The 23,402-nt window shown below is 42.6% G+C and overlaps 1 long non-coding RNA gene across 1 annotated transcript in view; it reads right to left on the reverse strand.

Annotated features, from left to right (window-relative positions):
- LOC125460466 (uncharacterized) overlaps positions 1-23,402 on the reverse strand; it is a 106,095-nt gene that overhangs the window by 10,402 nt on the left and 72,291 nt on the right. Inside the window, exon 2 of the long non-coding RNA XR_007249266.2 lies at positions 2,603-2,695. This is a non-coding gene — a long non-coding RNA (uncharacterized LOC125460466). The remainder of the gene's footprint in view (positions 1-2,602; positions 2,696-23,402) is intronic.

Raw genomic sequence — 23,402 nt, forward strand, 5'->3', positions numbered from 1 at the left:
CCCATCATCATCCATATGCTTATCCAAGGACTGTTTAAATGCCCCTAATGTGGCTGAGTTAACTACATTGGCAGGCAGGGCGTTCCATGCCCTTACCACTCTCTGAGCAAAGAACCTGCCTCTGACATCTGTCTAACATCTATCACCCCGCAATTTGTAGCTATGCCCTCTAGGACAAGCCGACATCATCATCCTCGGAAAAAGACTCTCACTGTCTACCCTAATTAATCCTCTGATCATCTTGTGAGGGTGAACTTTACATACTACTGTCTGAAGGCAAAAGATGATACTAAAATGAAAATGTTGACTAGCCATTATCTTCTCACCCATCCCTGGCCTGTCGTTATAGTAAGCAAGCTCCAATAAAGGCAGTCAATCCATTTAACTAATTCCACTTTGGCTGCTAATTTACTTGTGGCAGGGGAAGATAGTGTTTTGTCATCACATTGGGAGAGATATCTCTTTAAGAGTTCAACATACTGATGAGTAAAGCACTCATATGCTATAAGACAATGAGTAATAGGAACAAGAGTATGCCATTTGGCCCCTCAAGCCTGCTCCACCATAAATAGGGGCATTGTTGATCCATCACTGCTCACATCCACTTTTTTGTGTTTCTCCATAACCCTTGAATCCCCTAATGTTAAGAAGAAGGATTGAACCAGGAAGCTTTACATTGTCAATCTAGCACTCTCCCAAATGACAGAAGTTTCTGGAAAAGCTCAGCTGGTGTGAGAGATAATGGGAACTGCAGATGCTGGAGATTCCAAGATAATAAAATGTGAGGCTGGATGAACACAGCAGGCCGAGCAGCATCTCAGGAGCACAAAAACTGACGTCAGCTTTTGTGCTCCTGAGATGCTGCTTGGCCTGCTGTGTTCATCCAGCCTCACATTTTATTATCTCAGCTGGTGTGGCAGCATTTGTGAAGAAAAAAGTCAGAGTTAATGTTTTAGGTCCAATGACCCTTCCTCAGAACTGGTTAACTCTGGTTTTTTGCTTCACAGATGCGTCCAGACCTGCTAAGCATTTCCCAGCAACTTCTGTTTTTGTTCCTGATTTACAGCATCTGTAGTTCTTCCAGCTCTCCCAAATGATCTATTTAAGCTATCATATGACCAGAGACTACAGGCTCTCTGCAATGTAGCACTCAAGGCACAGGTTATGTTCGGAGATTACCCTATACTGTAAATATTATTTTAGCTGCAACTAATGCCATCCTCACCCCCAGAGACATTTAAGTCATAAAAATCATGGAAGATAATCAAATAGAACTGAGGGCCAATGTGAGATAAGTATTGGGCTGAGTAAGTAAGACCAGGTGAGTAATTCTGCAGGCCAGTTTTCATAAGTCAAAATCAGTCTTTTGATAAAAAGAGTTTAAATGTAAGGAATACGATAAGATCCCTGGTATATATTTAATATTCCTTAAACTCATGGAAGTAAATATAAGGGTAGTTTATGGGTAAGTCATGAGAGGGCAGGTCAGCCTGGTAGAATGCTCCTTGTGTAACATGGGAAGTCAGAGATGCTTCTCCAGAATGATTACTCCTGCAGAGCAAGTAGCACTCATGTTGAGATTATTAACATGTGAGATGATAGCCTAGTGATATTATCATCAGACTACTAATCCAGAAACTCGGCTAATATACCACACAGATCCATGGAATCCTTATAGTGTGGAAGCAGGTCATTCGGCCCATTGAGTCCATGCTGAGCCTCCAAAGAGAACCCCAACAAGACCCACCCCTTTCCTTTAACCTCACATCTCCCATGGGCAACACACCTAACCCGCACACCTTTGGACTGTGGGAGGAAACCAAAGCACCCTGCGTAAGCCCATGCAGACACAGGGAGAATGTGCAGACTCCACACATCATAGTCACCTGGGAGTAGGAAGGAACCAGGTCCCTGGCACTGTGAGGCAGCAGTGCTAACCACTGAGCCACCGTGCCACCCTCACAGTGTTCTAAAATACAAATTTCACCACAGCAAGTGGTGGAATTTGAATACAATAAAGAAAATCTGGAATTGATAACCTGCTAATCACTATGAAATCACTGTCCATTCTCAGAAAAGGGCCATCTGGCTCTTTAATGTCTTTCAAGAAAGGAAATTTGCTGTCTTCACCTGGCCTGCCTTAAAAGTGACTCCAGACCCACAGCAACCTGGTTGACTCTCAACTGCCCTGTGGAATGGCCTAACAAGACTCTCAGTTGTATCAATTGTTAGAAAGTCTCAACAAAGAAATGAAACCGGATGGACCATCTGGCATCAACCTCAGCACTGGAATGACAACAGTAAGAACTGCCCTGTTGACCTTGCAAAGTCCTCCTCATAAATATCTAGGGGCTTGTGTCAAAATTGGGAGAGCTGCCTCACAAAATAGTCAAGCAGCAGCCTGACACAGTCAGACTCACAGAATCATACCTCGCAGACAATGTCCCAAATGCCACCGTTACCATGTCTGGCTATTTTCTTGTAAATAGGAAGGAGGAAGGGATGGATTCAAGGTCTTCATTAGATTCTTAATTCCAGATTTTTTGAATATTGTTTTCAAATTCCACCATCTGCCCTGGTGGGATTCAAACCAGAACCTTACCTAGGTCTCCGGATCAACAGTCCAGCAATAATAGCATTAGGCCTCCCCAAAGACTCAGGGAATGAAGACCTGGCAGCATTAACTTGGCAATAACTGGGGGACAAATTTAAAGTGAAATCAGAAGAGAAAGAAGAAAGATCACATTAAAATCATAGTCATAGAGCTGTACAGCACAGAAACAGACACTTCGGTCCAACGCGTCTATACCAACCTAAATTAATCTAGTCCCTTGTGTCGGAATTGGCCCTTTTCATATACTCATCCCAATGCCTTTTAAATGTTGTAATTGTACCAGCCTCCACCACTTCCTCTGGCAGCTCACTCCATACACTCACCATCCTGCGTGAAGAAAATGCCCCTTATGTCCCTTTTAAATCTTCCCCCTCTCAACTTGAATCTATGCCCTCTAGTTTCGGTCTCTCCCGCCCCACAGAAAAGACCTTGACCATTCACCTTATCCATGGCCCTCATGATTTTACAAACTTCTGTAAGGTCACCCCTCTGCCTCCGATGCTCCACGGAAATTGGTCCCCTTGTATTCAACCTCTCCCTATGGCTCAAACCCTCCAACCCTGCCAACGTTCCTATAGATCTTTTCTGGGCCCTTTCAAGTTTCGCCAGATCCTCCCTATAGCGGGGAGAAAAGAACTGAATGCAATATTCCAAATGTGGTCTAACCAAAGCCCTATACAGCCGCAACATGATGTCCCAACTCTTGTACTCAATGCATTGAGCAATAAGGGCAATCATAAAGAACCCTTCTCCACTATCCTGTCTACCTGTGACTTGACTTTCAAGGAGCTGTGAACCTGCCAAGGTATTTTTATTCAGCAACACTCTCCAGGACTTTACCATTAAGGATATAAGTCCTGCCCTGATTTGCCTTTCCAAAATGCAGCACCTCCCATTTATCTAAATTATACCCCACCTGCCAGTCTTCAGACCAGCAGCCCATCTGTTCAAGATCTATTGTACTCTGAGGGAATCTTCTTGGCTGTCCACTACAGCACCAATGTTGGTGTCATCTGCAAACTTACTAACCATAACTCCTATGTTCACATCCAAATCATTTATATAAATGACAAAAAGCAGTGGACCTGGCATCAATCCTTGTGGTACTCCGCTGGTCGCAGGCCTCCAGCCTGAAAAGCAACCCTCCACCACCACCCTCTGTCGCCTACCTTCAAGCCAGTTCCACATCCAAATGGCTGGTTCTCTTTGTATTCCATGTGACCTAATCTTGCTAAGCAGTCTGTCATGTGGAACCTTAGAATCATAGAATCTGTACAGTGTGGAAACAGGCCCTTCAGCCCAACAAATCCACATCAAATCTCAAAGCATCCCACCCAGACCCACCTCGCTATAACCCACCGAATCTACACATCCCAGAAAGCTACAGGCGATTTAGCATGGCCAATCCATCTCACATTCACATCTTTGGGCTGTGGGAGGAAACCGGAGCACCTGGAGGAAACCCACGCATGCACAGGGAGAATACAAACTCCACAGTCGCCCAAGGCTGGAATCAAACCTGGGTCACTGAGGCAACAGTGCTAACTACTGAGCCACCGTGCCGCCCTGAGCCTTGTCAAAGGCCTTGCTGATATCCACCACTCTGCCCTCATCAATACGTTTTGTTACTTCTTCAAAAAACTCAATTAAGTTAGTGAGACACAATTTCCCATACACAAGGTCATATTGACTATCCATAATCAGTCCTTGCCTTTCCAAATATATGAAACTCCTGTCACTCAGGGCTCCCTCCAAAAGCTTGCCCACTACCGATTTCAGGCTTTTCCAAAGCCCTTTCTTAAATAGTGGCACCGCATCAGCCAACATCCAGTCTTCCAGCACGTTTCCCTTGGCTATCGATGATACAAATATCCCAGAAAGATTGTTGGATGACATTGATATGTGGACTGAGGGAAGATTGATGAAAATCAACAGCCCTAAAAAGGCTATAGTGACTCAGGCTCAGGGCCCTGATCAAGGTGCACATGAAATATTCCGTACTCAGAGATAATAGGAACTGCAGATGCTGGACAATCCAAGAAAACAAAGTGTGGGGCTGGATGAAGGGTCTAGGCCCAAAACGTCAGCTTTTGTGCTCCTAAGATGTTCCTTGGTCTGCCGTGTTCATCTAGGCCCACACTTTGTTATCAAATATTTTGTACTCTTCTGTTTCCATACTATAAAATGGAGGGATAAGCATTGAAGAAAGTGCAATGAATCCACCAGAACTGAGAGATCAAGAACACTCAAGGAAGATTGAACAGTTAACAGAAATTTACAAAAGAGTAGAATTGGAGATTTTGTTTTCTTTATTCGTGCATGGGATGTGTGTGCCAGCACTCATTGCCCCATCCCATTTGCCCATGAACTGAGTGGCCTGATGGAGCCATTTCAGAAGGCAGTTAAAAATTTCTGTGGGTCTGGAGTCAGCAGAGCAGGTGAGGCTTTCCACCCCTAAATGAAACCAGGTGGGCCTTAATAACAATGGATGGTAATTATAATCCCTGAAACCAGCTTTACATTTTAGGTGTTTTAATTGAGTTTGAAATTCGTCAGCATCCAAGTGAACCTGTGTCCCCTGAAGTATCACCATTTCCCTCACAATTACTAGTTCCGTGGCACTGCCACTTCAGTGTCACCTCCCTGATCTGATACCAGTCATTAAAATTATAATTGGTTGGACGCAATAGATGTGGAGAGAGGTTATATCTGTGGGAGAATCCAAATGTAAGGGTCATAAATGTGAGTTTTTCAATAAATCCAGTTGGAAATAATTTGGAGTTTCTTAACTCAGGATTTGTTTGTTTAAAATGTGGAATTCATTACCACAGGAGGCAGTAGAGACAAATATTGTAGATGCATTCAAAGTGTATTTGTGTATTAGAGAAAAGAGAAGATGAAAGGCAAGGATGAATTAGATGGAATAGGAAGCGTGTCTCACGGAGCATAAACACCAGCACAGACTAGACAGGTCAAAAGCCTTATTTCTGTGCTGAATATTCAACAAAAGGATTGGTGTGGCCCACAAGTCCTCAATTATTTATTCCCAAAGCAATTATCACTTCAGTTACAGTAGTCACATACATCTAAGAGAGGTTAATGATGCAACCAGTGTTTCACTGAAACATACAGGCTCCTTGATGCCTGTCCCAATCTATGCAGGCCCTTCACCTCACTTCAGCCAAGGCACCACTTTGGGTGTTGAAACTTCACCTCAGTTTGCCTGTGTTAGGTGGGTAGGAGTGGAGATAGACTGTGCCACTTACTCCATGGATGAACTGCCTACCGAGACTGGCTGTCCATATTCAGAAATACTCAATGGTGTTAGCTATGGGAGGAATGCCAAGCTTTTCCAGGACTGTGCCATAGGGCAGACCATGTCCTCATAGGAAGGGAGAAGGGCAAAAAACATCAAATAATGAAAGTTTGGAAGAGTTTAAGATCGATAGTGAGCTGCCACTGTCCTTGCATATTGTGGCAGTCTACAGTGTACATTTGATGTGGTTGGGCCTTTGTCACGGTATGAAAGGAGTTGGCTCTTTTTAGTTCTGGAGATGATTTTGTGTCTATTTGCATCCTTTGCACACAATCTGTTTAGTATTTCAGCTTTTTAAAACTCAAACTAACCACAACAACAGTTTATTTCTTTTCTCCTCTTTGTCATTCTGTCGACGCCCTGCACTAAAGTTCTTTTGACTCTTAGAGATAGTAAGAACTGCTGATGCTGGAGTCTGAGATAACACAGTGTAAAGCTGGAGGAATGCAGCAGGCCAGGCAGCATCAGAGGAGCAGGAAAACTGACATTTCGAGTTGGGACCTTTCTTCAGAAGTGCAAGAGGGGAAGGGGGCTCTGAAATAAATAGAGTGGGGGGAAGGTAGGTAGTGGTTGGGAATGGTCAGTAAGGTGGAGGAGCGGATAGGTGGGAGAGAAGACGGACAGATCGATGAGGTGGGGATGAGAGGGTGTCTGGTCTTGGGATGAGGTCGGGGGTGGGGAGATTTTGAAGCAAGTGAAGTCCACATTCAGACCTTTGGGTTGTAGGCTTCCAAGGTCGAATATGAGATGCTGTTCCTCCAGTTTCAGAATGTCATCGTTGTGACACTGGAGTAGGCCCAGGATGGACATGTCGTCCAGGGAGTGGGAGGGGTTGTTGAAGTGGCTTATGATTGGGAGGTGTTGTCGTTTGTCGTGAACCGAGTGTAGGTGCTCTACAAAGTGGTCTGATGTATCTTCCACATCAAACAGATGCCCACCTGCACATCCACTAATGTTATTGTATCCGCTGTTCCCCATGTGGCCTTCTCTACATTGATGAGACCAAGCGGAGGCTCAGAGACTGCTTAGTGGAGCACCCACGCTCAGTTCGTGATAAATGACAACACCTCCCAGTCGTGAGCCACTTCAACTCCCCCTCCCACTCCCTAGATGACATGACCATCCTGGACCCTCTCCAGTGTCACAATGATGTCATCTGGGAACTGGAAGAACAGTACCTCATATTTTGCCTTGGAAGACTGCAACCCAATGGTCTCAATGTGGACTTTACTAGCTTCAAAATCACCCCACCCCCAACCTCATCCCTAGACCAGTTGTCCCCTCTCATCCCCGCCTCATTGACCTGTCTGTATTCTCTCCCACCTATCTGCTCCTCCCACCTCACTGACCAATCCCCACCGCTACATACCTACACTCACCTTTACAAGCTTCATCCCCACCTCCTTTACCTGTCTAAATTCCTTCCCACCTCATTGATCCATCTCCACCAATACCTACCTGCTATCACCGCCCCCCCCCCCCCCCCCCCCACCCCCCATTTAGAGACCTGTGTTTAGGATACGGGTTGACATTTTAAATATTAATTACAACCCAGGAATTAAGATGTGTCTGGCTGGGGTTTTCTGAATCTCAGGCAGAAAAGAATGTCTTCAAACTAAACATTAGTTGTGCTCTAGGAGGACAGGAAGGTTATCTCCTGCCTCGTAAGCTCTGTCCCCATCCAACATCCCATCTCATTCCTCCCCACCCCCACTATAAAGATGAATTTCTGGAAGTGGAACACCTAAATTTTTGAGACAATTTGTAGCTCGGGTTGTGGACAAAGTTGGAGACTTGCTCGCCGAGCTGGTGGGTTTGGTTGCAGACATTTTGTCACCCTGCTAGGTAACATCATCTGTCTCTCTTGCTATTTATGTGCCTCAGTACGTTGGCATCACTTCTGGTTTTGTTTTTCAGTGGTTTGTAAATCAGGTCCAGTTCAATGTGTTTTGTTGATTGAGTTCTGTTTGGAATACCAGGCCTCCAGGAATTCCCTGGCATATCTCTGTTTGGCTCGTGCTATTATAGATGTGGTTTCCCAGTTGAATTTTTATCCTTTGTCTGTGTGTACTGAGACCAGAGAGATCTAGTCATGAATCTTGGTGGCTAGTTGGTGTTTGTGTATCCTTATTTGCAGTTTTCTTCCTGTTTGGTCTGTGTAATGTTTCTCACAGTCCTTGCATGGTATTTTGTATATTACGTTGATTTTGTTGGTTGTGGGTATGGGTTCCTTTACTTTCGTCAGTAGCTGTCGCAGGGTGGTTGTTGGTTTGAGGGCTACCCTGATACCTAGGGGTCTGAGTAGTCTTGCGGTCGTCTCTGATAATGTCTTTGATGTACGATAGGGTGACTAGTGTGTCTGGCCATGTTGTGGTCTGTTGCAGAGGTAACAACGGATTGTGCTTTTTGGAAAACCGTTCCTTTTTAAAGTCTGTGTAAGTGCTCCTGTTCTTCTTTGCGCAATTCCAGGTTGCTGCAGTATGTTGTGGCCTGTTTGAATAATATCTTGATCAGCTCTGTTTATGGGTGTTGGGGTGGTTGCTGGTGTAATTGAGTATCTGGTCCATACATGTGGCCTTCTGTATACACAGGTCTGGAGATCCCCATTGTTCTTACATTCCACCATTATATCTAGGAAGGGTAGTCGGTTATTGTCCTATTTTGTTTCATGAATTTTATTCTAGTGAGGATGTTGTTTATGTGTCGTGGGTTTCTTCTATTCTTGTGCATTTAATAATCACATAGTTGTCATCCACATAGCGGCACACTGCAGCAGCCTGGAACTGAACAAAGCAGAACGGGAGCACTTATACAGAGTTTTTAAAAGGAAAGGATGCCCGAAAAGCAAAAGCTGCTGTTATCTCTGTGACAGACCACAGCAAGAAGACACAACATGGTCAGACACACGAGTCACCCCACCATATACCAAACACATATTAGAGATGACTGCAAACCTCCTCAGACCCCTGGGTATCAGGATTGCCCACAAACCAACAACCACACTATGACAGCTACTGACGAATGTAAAGTTTCCCATACCCACAACCAACAAAACCAATGTAATATACAAAATACCATGCAAGGACTGTGAGAAATATTACAAAGGCCAAATGGGGGAAAAAGAACTGACAATAAAGATACACAAACACCAACTAGCCATCAAGAGACACAACCAGTTCTCACTGGTCTCAATGCACATGGACAAAGAAAAACACAAATTTGACCGGGACAACACTTCCATAATAGCACAAGCCAAACAAAGACATGCCAGGGAATTCCTGGAGGCCTGGCATTCCAACCGGATCTCCATCAACAAAACACGTTGAACTGGGCCTGATATACAAACCACTGAAAAACAAAAGCAGAAGTGATGCCAACCATCCCAACTTATCAAGGCATATACATAACAAGTGGGGCAGAACACCAACGCTTCAACGCAGGTGCACTGACGGTGTTACCTAGCAGAGTGACAAAACATCTGCAATCAAACACACCGGCTCAGTGACCAAGTCTCCACCCTCAGTGGAATACTTGCATTGGCACAGGACCCATCTTTCACCGAGGTCATGGAATGGAGCTGTGTCCTCAGTCTGAGTGTTTCTGACCTGACTGAAAGCCAAGCCTGTCAATCAGGCTGGCCTCGGGTCAGACAACCTTTCAATGTGGAAAGACAGGAGGCTGGGGCTTCTCTGGGTTGGATACAAAATTGGCTTAACAGTAGAAGACAGAAGGTGGTGGTGGGGTGTTGTTTTATGCATTGGTGGCCTTTGACCAAGATCAGTACGGGGTCTACTTTTGCTTGTTGTTTATATAAATGATTTAGGTGAGAATACAAAGACGTGGTTAGTTAGTTTGCGGATGATTTCCATGTGGTCACTACCACTGCACTGGTCTGAGTTTCTCCTTTTTTTAAAGTGCCATTGCTTCGATCTTTTTTTCTGAAAGTCCAAAACAAAGCAACAGCTTATAAAACAGTAATTATTGCTCCTAGAATTCAAGGGAATCAGCTTCAACATTGAAAACACCCCAAAAAAGGAGTATCTCTTACAGCACAACTTTTTCCCATCCTCCATCTTGAATTACTCACAATCTGTGTGTTTGCAAAGGCAAGGACTGATTAGGGACAATCAAAATAGTTTGAATGTGGGAAATTGTATCTCACCAACTTGGTTGAGTTTTTTAAAGAAGTAACAAAAAGGATTGATGAGGGCAGCGCTACGGGCATGATCCATATGGAGTTCAGTAAGACTTTCAGCAAGGTTCCTAATGGTGCACTGGTTAGCAAGGTTAGATCACATGGGATACTGGGAGAACCAGCCATTTGGATACAGAACTGGCTCAAAGGTAGTGGTGGTGGAGGGTTACTTTTCAGATTGGTGACCAGCGGTGTGGTGCAAGGAGCAATGTTTGTCATCATTTATATTGATAATTTGGATGTGAACATGGAGTTATGGTCAGTAAGCTTGCAGATGACACTAAAATTGGAGGTATAGCGGACAGTGAAGAAGGTTAACTCAGAGTACAATGGGATCTTGATCAGATAGGCCAATGGTCCAAGGAGCAGCCAATGGAGGTCAACTTAGATAAATGTGAGGTGCTGCATTTTGGAATGGCAAATTAGGGTGGGACTTATAATACTTGACGGTAAGGTTCTGGGGAGTGGTCATGAGCAAATGGACCTTGGATTGCAGGTTCATAGTTCCTTTAAAGTGGAGTCAGAGGTAGATAGGATAGTGAAGAAGGTATTTTGTATGCTTGCCTTTATTGGTTAGTGCATTGAGTATAGGGGTTGGGAGGTCATATTGCAGCTGTAGAGGACATTGATTAGGCCACTTTTGGAATACGGGTAGTTTAGTTATAACATGTATTTCATCAACTTGAACTGGCTGCAATGCAATTGATGAATACGGGGCACTGTTTGGATAATTCAAACTTTCTGCTGCACAGTATAATGATTTTCCGTAGTAATTTCCCTATAAAGCAATTTTCTACGATGAGCTTCTGTAGCATGATTTTCTTCAATGCAACATCGCAGAAGAACGCAACTATTGTGTTATAGGAGAACTACCTGTACTGTGTGCAATTCTGGTCTCCCTGCTATTGGAAGAATGTTGTGAAACTTGAAAGGGTTCAGAAAAGATTTACGAGGTTGTTGCCAGGGTTGGAGGGTTTGAGCTTTAGGGAGAGGCTGAACAGGCTGAGGCTAATTTTCCTGGAGCATCAAAGGCTGAGGGGTGACCTTACAGAGGTTTATAAAATCATGAGGGACATGAGTCCAAAACTAGAGGGCATATGTTTAAGGTGAGAGGAGAAAGATTGAAAAGGGACGTAAGATGTAACTTTTTCACACAGAGGGTGGTCCGTGTATGGAATGAACTGCCAGAGAAAATGGTGGAGGTTGGTGCAATTACAGTATTTAAAAGGCATCTGGATGGGTATATGAATAGAAAGTTTTTAGCGGGATATGGGCCAAATGCTGGCAAATGGGACTAGATTTATTTAGGACATCTATTCGGCATGAACGAGTTGGACCAAAGGATCTGTTTCCGTACTGTGCATCCCTACGACTCTATGACACCAAAACTGGTGGTACAGTGGGCAGTGAAGAAGGTCATCTAAGATTACAAAAGGATCTTGATCAATTGGGTCAATGAGCTGGGGAGTGCAGATGCAGTTTAATTTGATAAGCACAAGGCACTGCATTTTGGTAAAACCAGCAAGAGCAGAATTTATACAATTAAATGTCGGAGCTTGGGTAATGCTGTAACATGTAGATTCCGAGGGGATCAGGCACATAACTTTTTGAATTTTGCGTCACATGTTGACAGGGTGGTTAACAAGTCATTTAGTATGCTTGCCTTCATTGCTATAATAGTTGGGACATCATGTTGAGGTTATACAGAACATTGGTGAGGCCTCTTCTAGTACTGTGTACAGTTCTGGCCGCCTTGTTATAGAAAGATTATTACTAAGCTAGACAGGATTCAGAAAAGATGCTGCCAGGTGTGGAGGGTTTGAGTTATAAGGAGAGATTGGATAGGCTGGGACTTCTTTTACTGCAAAATAGGGCATTGAGGGGTGGCCTTACGGAGGTTCATAAAATCGTGAGGGGTATAGATTAAGTGAATGTAAGTGTCTTTTCCCTAGGGAATATGATTTCAAGGCTAAGTGGGAAATATTTTTAAGGTGAGAGGAGAAAAATTTGAAGAAGACATGAGGGGGAACTTTTCTTCTACAGACAGTGGTTCGAATATGAAATGAACTTCCAGAGAAAGTGGTGGCATCAGGTACAGTTACTAACTCTAAACAACATTTGGATGGCTACATGTATAAAATATGTCTGAAGGGATTTGGGCCAGCACAGGCAGGTGCGACCAGTTTAGTTTGGGAACACAGTCATCATGGATTGGTTGGACCAAAGTGTCTATTTCTGTGTTGTATGTCTCTGTGGCTCTATAATTTGTAACCCCCCATTCCCTCACTCTTCTCTTCTTCCCCCTCCCCATGCTCCCTTCAAACTCCTTTCTTGTCCCTTCTTCCTCCCTCCCTCCCTTCCTTAGCCACTCTCTTCCCTTAACTTCCTTCTTTCATCACCCTCCCTCCCTTTCACCGCCTTCCTCCACTCTCTGTCTCTTCCTTTGTCCCCTTTCATTGCACTCTTCCCTTTCCTTGCCCCTTTCTTCCTCCTGTATTCCTCTCATTTTCCTTTACTCCTCCTTCCAGAGCCCATTCTTTCCCCTCTCTTCCCCCTCACCGTCCACCTTCTCTCTCCATTCCCATGTCATCTTTCCCAACCCTGAATTTTCCCATTCCTTCTCCTCGTCCACTTCCTCTTCAATGTACCTGCTCCAAACTTTGCTCGCCCACCCATCCTATCAGGACATCAGAATCACTAGTTACAAACACCAGCTTTCTCCCAACTTTGATACACAATTGAATTATTCACAACTGCAAATCAAACAGGCCTTTCTCATCTATATCATTTTAATAGCCTGCAAAACAAAATCCTCTAAGGAAATGATAAAATGGCACAATTTTTCAATGTTACGAATGGTTTATTCCTTGGTTTGCTATTATCAATGCCTTGATGACTAACCTTTAATTCCCACCCTCTAGAGTAAATCCTCGACTGTTGGTAAGCCTTATATCCCTTCTCCTTGCTCCCTATCAACATATGCCTGGATTTCATGGAATTTGTTAAACAGAGTAGAGCTTTGCATCATCCTGTTCAGGGAAATGGGAGCTCGGTTACAGGTTACATAGCAATTAACTGACCCCCATGGAAATATTTATCCAACCAGAGGAACATAGCTGTCTGTGGCTTAAAGCTATTAGATAGCTCAGTGGGCGATACTGTCACCTTCAACTAAAGAGGTTGGGGATTCAAATCCTGCTCCAGAGACCATAAGCATATATTTCAAATTGGCCCTTCAGTGAGTTACCGAGGAACTGCTGGATTATCGGAGCTAATGGTTTACCAACAAAACTTCTGGCAAAATGTGAATATGATGGAGAATGCATAAAAGATTGGCAATAATGGTTCTAGGGATGAGGAACTTCAGTACAGATTGGTCAAGCTGAAACTGTTTCTCTTGGAGAAAAGAAGCTAAGAGATTTGATAGAGGCATTTAACATCGTGAGCATTCTGGATAGTGTGGATAGTGGAAGGGCTGAGAGCCGGAGGGCACAGATTTGAGGTGATTGGCAAAAAAAAGCTACACTGGCATGAGGAAAAGCTTTTATTTTATGCAGCAAGTGTTTGGGGTCTGGAATGCACTGCCTAAGAGCCTAGGGGAAGCAGGTTCAGTTGAAGCTTTCAAGAGGAAATTGGATCATTGTCTGAAAAGGAAGGTGGTGCAAGACCAGGGGGAGAAGGTGGTGGGATGGCAATCGGTGAATCACTCATTCAGGGAGCTGCCATAGACACGATGGGCCAAATCATCTTCTCCTATGCTGTGATGATTCTGTGGTTCAAAGGTATTAAGCCATGGCCACATCAGCTTTCTCAAATACATAATAGTTCTCATGGCAATATTTCAAAGAGAACAGAACAATTCCCTTGGTGTCCTGACCCATATCCTCACTGACCCACCATCATTAGGAACAGATGATTTGGTAGTCTGTTTGTGGCAGCTTGCTGGTGGGAAATTGGCTGACACGTTTCCTGCAGTACACTGATGGCTACACTTCAAAAGTACTTCTTCATGTAATGCACTTAAGAGATGTCCTGAAATCATTAAACTTAGCTTCAATCCTTAACTTCTTGACTCAGCCACAAAAAAATGAGTTATGGAATAGTTAAGCAAAAAAGAGTGTCCATTCAACCTTTGCAAGAACAGTCACAAGACTATGACTCTTTCCAAGGCTGGAACAGTTAGCCCTACTCCCCTCCCTTTACCCTGTAGCCTGTAAGTCTTTCCTCTTCAAATAACTTAACAATTCTCTTTCAAAAGCTGTAACCAAATCTACCACCACCTGTAAGTTCCCCTCCAAGCCGCTCACCATCCTGACTTGGAAATATACCACTGTTCCTTCAGTGTTGCTGGGTTAATATCCTGAATCTCCCTCCCTGACTGTCCCTATATCCCAACGACTGCATCAATTTGAGAAGGCAGCTCACCACTGACTTCCCCAGGGCAATTAAAGGTGGTCAAAGTGCTGGCCTGGCCAGTGATGCCTACATTCCATGAAGTAATAAAAGGAACCATTTGCTACATAAAGAAAGTAACTTTAAATTCCTACGTTGAATTTGTTTCAGACTGTACAGACTTCAAGACTGATTGATGCATTATTTACGTATGCAGCTCCCATAGCAATGCCTTTTTTAATATAATGCCTGAAATACAGACAACCTCACAAATGAATGTGATGAAAATGAATAAAGGAATAAATGCCAAGTCATACTGGAAATGCTGGGGAAGTGACTGAAAACCCATTTGAAAGGTTTGCTGTGGAGAATATTTCTTGAAGGAGAAATTGAACCATTTTCCCTCATCTGTGCTCTGAAGATTCTAGAGCATTAAAGGGCACATCTGCTTTCTCAAATATATAAAAGATCTCACAGCACTATTACAAAGAAGAACAGATGAATTCCCTTCGTGTCATGATCAATGGGAAGAATTCAGGGATAGCTTTTAAAAGCATGGGGCTAAGGCATCTTACAAATACTGACTGTTCAAATATTCCAGCTCTAATCAATCACCCAGGCACTACTGTAGTTACTAATTTCAACTGAATATCTCTAAATTCTTGTTCTAAAACTGTCTGTATCCTTAGGGTAATGCAAAGTGTTTCATAGAATCATAGAATCCCTACAGTGTGGAAGCAGGCCATTCAACCCATTGAGCCCACGTAGACCCATTGATCCAGCAGAGTGCAAATAACAATGGACAATGATGTTACACACTTTTATCATAACCTGACTTGATAACTCTTAACAGTGTCTTGGTTGGATACCCATCTTTGGCTCTTTTGTAAATGTCAGCTCATATGAAATTACTCCGCCTCCACGTCAAATCACACTAAAGCCTGTTCTCCCATCACCCTATCCTCAAAGAACCACATTGTATCCTGGTTCAGTTTTATGTCTTGAATTTCAAATTCCCTTCACAACATCTCCCTATATCTATAATCTCCTCCAAACCCAAAATTAGGCAATAGCCTAGTGGTATTATTGCTAGACTATCAATCCAGAGACCTCAATAACATTTCAAGGACCTGGGTTCAAATCCTGCCACAGCAGATGTTGGAATGTGACTTCAATAAAATATCTGGAATTAACAATGACCATGAATCCATTGTCAATGGTCAGGAAAAAGCCATCTGGTTCACTATTGCCCTTTAGGGAAGGAAACTGTCATCCTTACCTGGTCTGGCCTACATGTGACTCCAGACCCACAGCAATGTTACTGAGTCTCAGTTGCCCTCTGGGCAATTAGAGATGGACAATAAATGCTGCCTAGCCAACAATGCCTGCATCCTGTTAAAGAATAAAAGACAAATTTTGCATTCCTTCAATTCTAGCCTCTCATTCATACCTGATTAGCCTCACTCTGCCATTGATAATCATACTTCAGGCTGCCTAGCTCTGAAATACCGTCTCTAAACCTCTCACTCTCTACTGACTCGTGAAGAAGGCTTTTGGCACGCTTGCCTTCATTGGTCAAAACATTGAGTATAGGAGTTGAGATGTCATATTGTGGCTGTACAGGATATTGGTGTGGCCATTTTCAGAATACTGCATATAATTCTGGCTGCCCTTCTACAGGAAGGATTCTTAAACTTAGGTACATGAATAGGATTGGTTTAGAAGTATATGGGCCAAATGTGAGCAAATGGGACAAGGTCAGATTGGGATGTCTCGTCAGCCCAGACAAATTGAATCAAAGGGTCTGTTTCCACGCTGTATGACTCTAATTCTATTCACATACCTATTCAGATACCTTTTAAATGTTGTACTTAAGCCCTCTTCCACCACTTCCTCTGTCCAAATGCCTTGTTCACCAACCTGTCTACCTGTGACTCCTTTTTCAAGGAAAAATGCACCTGCACTTGTAGATGTCTTTGCTCAGCAACACTCCTCAGGGCCCTGTCATTAACTGCGTGAGTCCTGCTCTGATTCACTTCAGCAAAATGCAACACCTCACATTTATCTAAATTAAACTCCATCTGCTACTCCTCAGCCCACTGGCCCATCTGATCAACATCCTGTTGTACTCTAAGATAATCTTCGTCACTGTTCACAACACCACTTACTTTGTTGTCATCTGCAAACTTAGTAACCACGCCTCCTATATTCACAAATGAGGGAAGGCAGTGGATCTATCACTGATCCTTGTGGAACACCACAGGTCCCAGGCCTCCAGTCTGTAAAGCAACCTCTACCTCCACCCTCTGTCTCCTACTTTCAAGCCAATTTTGAATCCAATTGGCTAGCATCCCACCCCCCGCTCCCACCAAGACTCCATGTGGCCCAACCTTACTAACAAGGTTCTGTATAGTAGACTGGTCAGTGAGGGATATGGGCCAAATGCTGGCAAATGGGATTAGGTCTGGTTGATGTGGACAAGTTAGAACTGAAGGATCTGTGTCAGTGCTGTATGACTTTATGACTCCATGATTCATGCATGAAGTGAGACTGGGTCGATTAAGAGTATATTTAGTGGAGGTTAGAAAAATGAAGGGGAATCTCATAGAAACCTATAGAATTCTAACAAGACTAGAGAGCAGAAATCAGGAAGGATAGCCCTGATGACTGGGAGTCCAGAACCAGGGGTCACAATTTAAGGATACAGGGTAGTCCATTTATGACTGAGATAAGGAGAAATGTCTTCATCTAGAGAGTGATCAGCCTGTGTAACTCTCTGCCACAGAAAGTGTTTGAAACCAAAACATTGAATGCTTTCAAGAGGTAGTTAGATATAACTTTTAAGGTTACAGGGATCAAAGGGTATGGGGAGAAAGTGGGAACTGGGGTCTGAGTCGGATGATCAGCCATGATCATATTGGATGGCAGAATGGGTTTAAAGGGCTGAATGGCCTACTTTGCTCCTATTTTCTATGTTTCTGATACCTGACTGAATATTTCCTTATTTGGGTCAGTGTCATAATTTAAGGCACTGGGACAGTTTATTATATCAAGTGCATTGAATAAATGCAAGTTACTGTTAAGAGTGCAAAGTTCATCAATGTATCCCACTGAATAGTGTACACTGATGCAACCACACAGGGGAACACTCTTTCTCTTGTCATCTCTGAACCAACCCCAGATTATTGTCATATGTTGGGCATGGAGAACGATAGCAGTCTGCTCTTCATAAATGCAAAATATTCCCTTTGAAAGCTCCTTCCCTTTATGGCATGGACAAAGTCACAAGAACATTTCCGTGTCATGATACGAAAGTTGGCGAGACGCCCTGTGGCCCCTCTTAGATCAAAAATGCCATATGTGGCAATCACTGGTTGTAAATTCTGAACACTATCTGCCAAACCAACATGACATTATTATGTCCATACTGCTTGGCAAAATGGTCAAAGCACAAAGGTTTTGGATTACTACATGAGCCAAGGGCAAATGATACAGGACAAATAAAGTCAAGGAGTTAAATGTATGGCTCAAATATTGGTGCTGGAGGAATGAGTTTCAGTTTGTGGGAGAATAGCCCCAGTATTGTGATGGAAGACAGCTGCTCTATTGGGAGAGACTTCACTTGAACTGTGCCTGGGCCAATGTCATAAAGAATCAAACAACTAGGGCTTTAAGAGAGTGCTTGAAATAATTAGTGGGCCCAAGTTCTGGAGAGAGCTTACACAGGTTCACAAAACAAAATAGCCTGGCAGCATTTCAGGTCAGCAATTTAGCTAATGATACCCAGAGTAGGACAGGGCTGAACAAAATCTATAAACATAAAAGAAGCAGTAAATAGGGTCAAAAGGGAAAAAGATGACAAAACAGCAAAAAGCAATGACTCGTTACGTAAATGCAAACATTTAAATGAATTAGTGGCACAAATTGTTGTTAATTGGTATGGCCTTATAGCAATTACATGGATATGGTTACAAGAAATCAAAGTGAAAACTGAATATTCAAGGGTAAGTGACTTCTGAAAGGACAGGCAGGAAGGGAGGTGATGGCCTAGTGCTGTTATCACAGGACTGTTAATTTAGTGATCCAGATAATGTTCTGTGGACCCAGGTTCCACTCCCGTGGCAGATGGTGGAATTTGACATTAATACCCCAAAAAAGGCTGGAATGATGAGTCTAATGATGACCATTAATTGGTTGTCAGAGAATACCCATCTGGCTCACCAATGTCCTTTTAAGAAAGAAACTTCCATCCTTAGCTAGTCTAAGGATTCACCTACAGATGAATCCAGGCCCTCAGCAATATTGCTGACTTCTTATAGTGACTGGAACCAGGGTCAGGTGGATCCGATAGTTTAAGAGATCCTTGCTTAGGATTGTTAACCAGGGCCAATCAGAGAATCCTGGCTGATAGATAGAAACATAAGATTCAAAATGTCTCCTCTGTCTCGTGATTAGCTTGATGCTGGCTGGGTAGAGCCATTGTACTGTGCACATGTAAATAAAGGGTGACTTGGTGATGGGATATTGCCCTCTGTACTGTTATATCAACCATCAATTAGGGATGAGAAATGTATGTTGGCCTCGCCAGTGAAACCCATATCATGTGAATGAATAAAGGAAAGGGTGGCTGGGAGCTCTTCTCAGTGTGGGATGGAATAAGTATGATATTGAGGAAAGATCTTGGATTAGGAGATGTAGAATTCATATGGGTGGAGCCAAGAAATAAAAAGGGGAAGAAGACACTAATGTGAGCAGTCTACAGTCTCCCTGACAGCTATACTGTATAAATCAGAATAGGGAGGGCATGTTTAAAAAAAAGCGGTAGGTTACTTCTGAGGGGTTTAATCTTCATGTGGATTAGGAATATCAAATCGGTAGAAGTAGAGGAATTTGCAGAATGTATTCAGGACAGAATCTCAGAGGAATATGTTATTATCCCAATCAGGATCAGACTATTTTGGATCTGGTAATATATGAGGCAAGTTTATAAATAGCCTCAGAATAAAAAATCACCAAGAAAGAATGACAATAATATGGTAAAATTCATTTTTTGATTTAAGAGTGAGCAAGGTGCATCAAGAAAAAAGCTGTAATAAACTTAAATACTAGTAATTACAAAGGAGTGAGAGGAGAGCTGGCTTAAGTGAACTGAGAAAGGACATGACAGAAAAGATGGTTGAGGAACAATGGCAGACAATTAGGAAAATAGTTCATGACTTCTGATATAAGTATGAGGAAGAATTCTAGGAAGAGGATAGACCAACCATGATGACCCAAGCAAGTTAAAGATAGTATCAAACTGAAACAAAAAAAAATGCAACATTATAAAGATTAGTGGTAAACTAAAAGGATTGGGAAAGTTTTAAAATCCAACAAAAAACCAAATAAAAAGGAAGAAAAAGCTATGAAGGTAAACTAGCAAGTAATATAAAAATGAATATGAAGAGCTCCGATCTAGAGAAGAAACAAGAGGCCAAAGTGAGTATAGAGAAAGAGGCTGGGGAATTAATACGGGAAACTAGGTAATTATAGAAGAATTGATTAAATATTTTGCATTGTCTTTAAAGTAGAAGAGACTAATAGCATTCCAAAGATAACCACAGCAATGTGTTTGACTCTTTACTGCACATTGGGCAAATAGGGAAGGCCAATAAGTGCTGGCCTAGCCAGTGATGTCCTCACTCCATAAATTATTTTTTTAAAATTAGAACTGAAAGTGGATTGAACCAATGAACAGAAGACCTAATTTCGCTCCTATATCTTATGGACTCGTCCTCTGTTTTAGTACACATTTTTAGGATTGCAACTTGTAACTAGCGGACTGCCACTGGGATCAGTACTGGGGCCAAAATTATTTACAACGTGAAAGCTGTGCAGCTAAGCACTTTGGCAGTAAGTGTATAGAGAGATTTTCTTATGAAGAGAGTTCTGTCAGCTGGACCTGCAAACATTGAGTTTAGAAGAATAAGGAGTGAGCTAATTGAAACATGATTGAAATATGATTGGTTATGATTAGGGGGCTTGACAGGATAGATGATGATAGGTTGTTTCCCCCAGTGGGAGAGTCTACAATCAGAGAACATAATCTCAGAGTGGGGGTGACTCATTTAACACTGAGGTGAAGAGAAGTTTTAAAAATGAAGAGAAATTTCTTCTCTCAGAGGATAATGAATCTGGAATTCTCCACTGCACAGAGCAATATGTGATGGATCATTAAGTATATTCACATTGAGATATGTAGATGTTAAATCAGTAATGGAATTAAAATTTATGGGACAAATGGAGGATTATCATATCAGCCATGATCTCATTCATTGGTGCAGTAGATTCACTGGGTTGATGGTCTATTTCTGCTCCTTCATCTTATGATTTATAATGGACTCCAAAGTTTTCTCAACATCAGGTATTAACTGATCAGTAATTAACTGTTTTTGTCTCCTTCCTTTTCTGAATAAGCGCTTTACATTGAAAGACATAAAATGGGAGGGATACACAGTTCAATTATTTGATTATGACGCTGACTGAATTAATCTTTGCAATGTCCGTAAATATATTTTATACTTCTTTCTATGGGAGATCTGCAGAGAAAGGTGAGAGGGTGCCAGCCAGCTGTTACTGATGACTTTTAATACCTCCACACAAGAGAGACAGACAGACACAGATAGAAAGAATTTTGAAGCTATTGCTTTGCAGGTGAGATGCTTCTGATGTGTTGACCCCACAGAAGCCAGGATCACCTGTTCCAGAGCCAACCAAAATGTTGTTGTCAATCGCAGCCTCTGAGTGAAGTAATGACCCTTTGGAACTGGGATGAGGAGGAATTTCTTCAGCCAGTCGGTGGTGAATTTATAGAACTCATTGTTGCAGAAGGCTGTAGAGGCTAAGTCATTGAGTATGTTTAATAACATGTGTATTTAAGACAGAGATAGATAGATTCTCAATTAATAAAGGGATCGAGGGTTACAGGGGGAATGGAGTCAAGAAACATATCAGCCATTATTGAATGGGAGAGTAGATACGATGGGCCGAATGACCTAAGTTTGCTCCTATATCTTAAGGACTTGTCCTCTGTTTTAGTACACATCAGCTCCATTCTGTCCACTTTTCCTCTTGCTTTTCCAGGTAAAGACAACATCCTGTAATACTCACAATATAATCCAATAAATATGATTTTTAAAACTGCAGCCATCTATTTGCAGACCTGGCTCATTTCTCAGGGCAATGTTCTGACTAGCAGTCAACCAGCCTTGTTTAAAATTTCAACCATGTCTGGCAGTTAACTGTCGATCATCATTTCTGTATGCATTTTCCATGGCAATGCCTCTGCTAATCAGAGTCCACTTACCAATCATTCAATAATTTCCTCTCTTGCAGTCTGAACATTTGTTTTCCCCTTGAATTAGTATTCTTGCAAATCATCCTGAATTGTCCAAAAGAAAAACTGTAACAAAGTGTGTCCTTGTTCAGCCATGGTAAAATTCAATTTGTTCTTGGCCAAGCTGTGACTTGTCTTCATTTTTCACCTTGAATTTATATGCTTTATGCTATGACTATTGGCTACTTCAGAGTGGTTATGTTTTAAACTTACTCCTTTATTTCAAAGTAAAATAGTATATTTTGGAGTGGAAAGTTTGATCTTCTATGAAAGCTTCTAAGAGACAATGTGACCTGTTTTCTATGGGAGCAGGTGCCCAGAACAATACCGATTAAAAGTGAAGTGCAAGCCTCAATATCTGGCCACAAAAGAGCTCACTATGTTCTCACTATGTACGGACATACTCCCAAAATCTCAGAGGGTCCTCTGCCTTGTGGCTCAGAACATATGTAGGCAGGTGGGAGGTGGGGGAGGCTATGGCCTAGTGTGTTATTGCTGCGCTATTAATCCAGAGACTAGGTAATGATCTGGAGGCCTGGATTTGAATCCCACCATGACAGAAGATGGAACTTGAATTCAATAATAATCTGTAATTAAAAGTCTAATAATGACTGTAAACCATGTCAATTATCAGGAAAACCTGTCTGGTTCACTAATTTTCTGCAGGGAAGGAAACTGCTATCCCTACCTGACCTGGCCTAGATGTGACTCCAGACCCACAGCAATGTGGTTGACTCGCAGCTGCCCTCTGGGCAATTAGGGATGGGTAATGAATACTGGCCCAGCCAGCAATGCCAACATCCTCAGAATGCATGAAAAAATGTTGGGTAGGGATATAGTGAGACAAAGGCCTACAGAATGAATGCTATGCCTATCAGGGAAAAAAGTCTGTTTTAAGGCAAATCATTACACACAGTGCTGGTGAGCATGAACCTGCTGTTCAAAGAAATGAAGCTTTGTGAATTTAGAAGACCAAAGTCCTCAGAGTCACTAGAGAATGCCTTGCTACTCGAAGTATTCCCAGAAGATTGAGTAAAAAGGACTTACAGTTAAAAAGACACTGGAAGATTCACTCTCGTGGGGCAGGGAGATGAACCCCATTAAAGACAGAAAGACTTTTGGGGCTTTAGAAACAAGTCTACATTTCTACTAATTTTTTAAAAATATATGCATGGGACGTGGATGATGATGTCCAGACAAGCCTATCCCACATGATGGAGAAATAAGGTTCTTCTTGCAACAAATCTTAGGTGCGTGTGATGTATCCATGGTTTGAGTCACATGGCCACAACTGTACCCCTCATCTTTGCAATTTCGGAGAAGGTGGCTTCATTGTCTATGTCCAGTGCAGACTCGGTAATGTGCTGGTCCAATGTCTTCAAGGGAGCTCATTACCAAGGACTTCGGCTGTTAGATCAAAAGGTCATTGTTGGTTTCTCTAAGCTGCATCTGTTCGAATAGTGCACGTATCTGGTTCACAGGCTGTCAGCTACAGAAATACAGAAACATT

This window comes from Stegostoma tigrinum, chromosome 11 (genome assembly GCF_030684315.1).
Source record: "Stegostoma tigrinum isolate sSteTig4 chromosome 11, sSteTig4.hap1, whole genome shotgun sequence".
Lineage (NCBI taxonomy): Eukaryota > Metazoa > Chordata > Chondrichthyes > Orectolobiformes > Stegostomatidae > Stegostoma > Stegostoma tigrinum.